We start from the raw sequence: 5,138 nt of genomic DNA, 5'->3' as shown, positions 1-5,138 counted from the left end.
AGGAGTGGCTGGTGGGTTTGAACTGCCAGCCTTCTGGTTAGCAGTCAAGTGCCTTAGGCACTATGCTACCAGAGAAAAGTAGTCATTTTATTTCGCTCTAGAATTTTTGAGAGGACGGTATCAAGTGTGGGGCTATGGGATAGTACAATTTATGAGAGTTCAAGTAAGTGTTAAAGTGTTAAATAAAAATACAGCATTAAATATAAATTGTTTTGGTCTGGACTTTGTCTCCAAATAGCTTTTTTATTTGGCGTGTGAGTTGTTTTAGAAATATTGGGAGAATAATTTTGTTTAGTTCTTTGTTTGCCTGGATGATTTGTCATTTTTGTTTGTTGTTTGAGTGTAATTTGATAGTCATGCTTTAAGATTAAATGAAATTTGTAGGTATATGAACTTTAAAAAAAAATTTTGATTAAAAAATCAATATTTGGAACATCAGAAACACAATTGTGTTGAAATAGAAATTTGCATTGATTGTTGTACAGTGTGTGAATGTGATAGTCTCTGATCTACATAGATTGATTTTTTTTTTTTTTGGTATGTGGTAAAAAGATACAAATGATTTGGATGATGCTTATATTTTCCAGATCTCCTCGGAAGGAAGGTTGGGCATTCCTACTTCCGTAGTGATACTGCCTTGGAAGCCCAAGGAGGGGTCGCTATGAGTCGGGGCCGACTCGTTGGCAAATAACAACAACAACAACAAATCATGTTCAGAGAGCTTTGAAAATCACTCAAGTGAAACAAAACTTATTCTTCATTAAACACATTGCCATCAAGTCAATTCTGACTTGTAATCAACCCTATGGGACAGAGTAGAACTTCCCCACAGGGTTTCCAAGGCTGTAGATCTTTACAGAAGCAGACTGCCTCATCCTTTTTCTGCAGAGAGGCTGGCAGGTTCAAACTTTCAACCTTTTGGATAACAGCTAAATGTTTTAACCACTGCACTGATCAGAGCTGCTACCTCTTCATTGGGCTTTTGTTGTACAAACTGTGTTTAAACAAAAGGAAATGAACTAGATTTCAGTTTTCCCCTTCTTTAAACCCACGCATAGACAAATTTAGCTCTTGCTGTTTTTAGGTGCCACTGAGTTGCCGATGACTCATAGTGACCCCGTATACAACAGAAAGAAACATTGCCCGGTCCTGCACCATCACCACTATCCTAGCTATACTTGAGCCCATTGTTGCAGCCACTGTGTCAATGTTGTTGAAGGCCTTCCCTTTTTTCACTGACCCTCTACTTTACCATGCATGACATCTTTCTCCAGGTAATGGTCCCTTCTGACATGAAAAAAATAGATGAGAAGTCTGGCCATTCTTGCTTCCAAGGACAATTTTGGCTGAATTTTCAGGACAGATTTCTTTATTCTTATGGCAGTCCATGGTATTTTCACTATTCTTCACCAACACCACAATTCACAGGCATTAACTATTCTTCTGTGTTCCTTATTAATTGTCCAGGTTTCACATGCATATGAAGTAATTGAAAATACTACAGTTTGGGTCAGGGGCACCTTAATCTTCAAAGTGACATCTTTGCCTCTTATCCCTTTAAAGAGGTCTTTTGCAGTACATTTGCCCAATGCAATACGACATCTGATTTCTTGATTCTGCTTCCTTGAGTGTTGATTGTGTATCCAAGTAAAATGAAATCCCTGACAACTTCAATCTTTTCTCCATTTACAATTATTTTGCTTAATGAGCCAGTTGTGAGGATTTTCATTTCTCTATGTTGAGATGTAATCCATACTGAAGATTGTAGTCTTTTACCTTCATCAGTAAGTGCCCCAACTCATCTTCACTTTAAGCAAGCAAGGTTGTGTCATCTGCATATCACAGATGTTTCTGCATAATACAGTCTTTATCCAACCCTGATATTGCATTCCTTTTTGTACAGTCCAGTTTCTCAGATTATTTGCTCAGCATACAGATTGAATTAAGTATGGTGAAAGGACACAACCCGGATGCACACCCTTGCTGATTTCAAACCATGCAGTATCCCCTTGTTATGTTTGAATGACAGCCACCTGGTCTATGTACAGGCTGCTCATGAGCATAATTAAGTGTTCTGGAATTCCTATTCTTTGCAATGTTGTTGTTGTTATGTGCTGTCAAGTCCTTTCTGACTCATAGCAACCTTATGTACAACAGAACGGAACATTGCCCAGTCCTGTGCCAAGCTCACTATCCCTACTATACCTGAGACCATTGCTGCAGCCACAGTGTCTATCCACCTCATTGAGGGCCTTCCCCTCTTTCATTGGCCCTCCATTTTACCAAATATGACATCCTTCTCCAGAGAATGGTTCCTTCTGATAATATGACCAAAGTAGGTGAGACAAAGTCTGGCCATTCTCGCTTCCAAGGAGCATTCTGGCTGCACTTCATCCAGTACAGATTTCTTAGTCCTTTTAGTAGTCTGTGGTACTTTCAGCATTCTTCGCCAACACCGCAACTCAAAAGTATGAACTCTTCTTTGATCTTCCTTATTCATTGTCCAGCTCTCACATGCATATGAGGCAATTGAAAACACTGTGGCTTGGGTTAAGCACATCCTAGTCTTCAAGGAGATATATTTGCTCTTCAGCAATTGAAAGAGGTCTTTTGTAACAGATTTGCCCAATGCAATAAGTCTTTTGATGCTTCCTGTGGTGTTGATTGTAGAACCAAGAAATATGACGTCTTTGACAACGTCAAACTTTGCTCCATCTATCATGATGCTGCTTATTGGTCTGGTTGTAAGGATTTTTGTTTTCTTTATGTTGAGGTTTAATCCATACTGTAGACTGTAGTCTTTAATTGTCATCAGTAAGTGCTCTAAATCATCCTCACTTTCAGCAAGGAAAGTTGTGTCATCTGTGTATTGCAGGTTTTTAATAAGCCTTCCTCCAATCCCAGTGCTGCATTCTTCTTTATATAGTCCAGCTTCTCAGATTATTTGCCTAAGGCACTTGACTGCTAACCAGAAGCCTGGTGATTCAAACCCACTAGCCACTCCTCAGAAGGAAGATGGGGCCATCTACTTCCATAATGATACTGCCTCGGAAACCCAAGGAGGGTTCGCTATGAGTCAGGTCTGACTCGATGACACTTAACAACAACAACAACCTAAAGTTGAGTAAGTATGGTGAAAGGACACAATCTTGAAGCACACACTTTCTGATTTTAAACCATGAAGTATCCCCTTGTTGTGTTTGAACAACAGCCTCTTGGTCTATGTACAGGTTCCTCATGAGTACAGTCAAATGTTCTGGAATTCCCATTCTTCTCAAAGTTATCCATAATTTGTTATGATCCAAACAATCAAATACATTTTCATAGTCAATAGAACACAAGTAAACATCATTCTGGTATTCTTTGCTTTGAGCCAAGATCCATCTGATTATCAGCTATCATATCCCATGCTCCATGTCCCCTTCTGAATCCACCTTGCATTTCTGGAAGTTCTCTGTCAATATACTGCTGCCACCTTTTTTGAATTATCTTCAGTAAGATTTTACTTGTGTGTGATATCAGTATTGTTTGATAATTAACATATTCTGTGAGATCACCTTTCTTTGGAATGTATCTCTTCCAGTCAGTTAGCCAGGTAGCTGTCTTCCAAATCTTTTGGTATAGACAAGTGAGTGCCTCCAGCACAGCATCCATTTGTTAAACATCTCAATGGGTACTCCTTCAGTTCCTGGAGGCTTGTTTTTGCCACTTCCTTCAGTGCAGCTCCAACTTCTTCCTTCAGTACTATTGGTTCTTGATCATATGCCACCTCCTGAAATGGATGATCATCTACCAATACTTTGGATATAGTGACTCTGTGTATTCCATCCATCTTCTTTTGATGTTTCCAGCATAATTCAACATAGTGCCCATGGAATCTTTCAATACTGTAATTTGCGGCTTAAATTTTTCCTCAGCTCTTTCAGCTTGAGAAATGCTGAGTGTGTTCTTCCTTTTTCATTTTCTAACTCCAACCCTTGGCACATTTCATTATAATAATTGACTGTCTTCTTGAGCTGTTCTTTGAAATCTTCTATTTAGCTCTTTTATCCTGTCTATTTTCCCATTTCCTTTAGCTACTCTCCATTCTCGGGCAAGTTTCAGAGTCTCCTCTGACATCAACTTTGGTCTTTTCATCCTTTCCTGTCTTTTTAATGACCTTTGGCTTCATTCATCTTCATGGATGATGTTCTTGATGTCATCCCACAATTATTCTGGTTTTTGGTCACTGGTGTTCAATGCATCAAATTTATTGAGATGTTCTCTAAATTCAGGAGGGATAAGATCAAGGTCATATTTTGGCTCTTGTGACTTGTTTTAATTGTCTTCAGTTTCAACTTGAACTTGTATATGAGCAGTTGATGGTGTGTTCCACAGTAAGCTCCTGGCCTTGTTTTGGCTGAAGATTTTGAGCTTCTCCATCACCTTTTGCCACAGATGTAGTCAATCCAATTGCTGTGTACTCTGTCCGGCAAAGTCCATTTGTATAGCCACTATTTTTGTTGTTGAAAAAAGGTATTTGCAATGAATAAGTCATTGGTCTTACAAAATTCCATCATGCAATCTTCAGCAACATTTCTATCACCAAGACCACATTTTCCAACTACTGGTGATTCTTTTTTGTTTCCAGATTTTGCATTCCATTCACCAGTGATAATTAACACATCTCGATTGCATGTGTGGTTGATTTCAGACTGCAGAAGTTGGTAAAAATCTTCAATTTCCTCATCTTTGGCTATGATGGTGGTATGTTAATTTGAATAATAGTAATATTAGCTAGTCTTCCTCATAAGCGTATAGATATTATCCTGTCACTGATAGCATTGTACTTCATATTTCATACATTCTATGTTCATATTATTAATGGATTGGGAAATAGGACTGGGAAAGGGCTGCATCATCAGAGCAGAATCAGCCTTACTGATATGGATAAGGTAAAGCTTTTGAGGCCTCCATTTGCTGATGTGACATGACTCAAATTGAGGAGAAACAGCCGCAAATATTCATTAATAATAGAAACCTGGAAGGTACAAATTAGGAATGTAGGAAAATTGGAAGTTGTCAAAAATGAAATGGAATGCATAAAGATTGATATCCTAGGCATTAGTGAGCTGAAATGGACTGGTTTTGGCCGTTTT

This window comes from Orycteropus afer, unplaced genomic scaffold (assembly GCF_000298275.1).
Source record: "Orycteropus afer afer isolate SDZICR_OR568_19922 unplaced genomic scaffold, OryAfe1.0 scaffold00425, whole genome shotgun sequence".
Taxonomy (NCBI): domain Eukaryota; kingdom Metazoa; phylum Chordata; class Mammalia; order Tubulidentata; family Orycteropodidae; genus Orycteropus; species Orycteropus afer.
The sequence above is the reverse complement of the archived record's forward strand: the minus strand, read 5'-3'. Positions refer to the sequence as shown.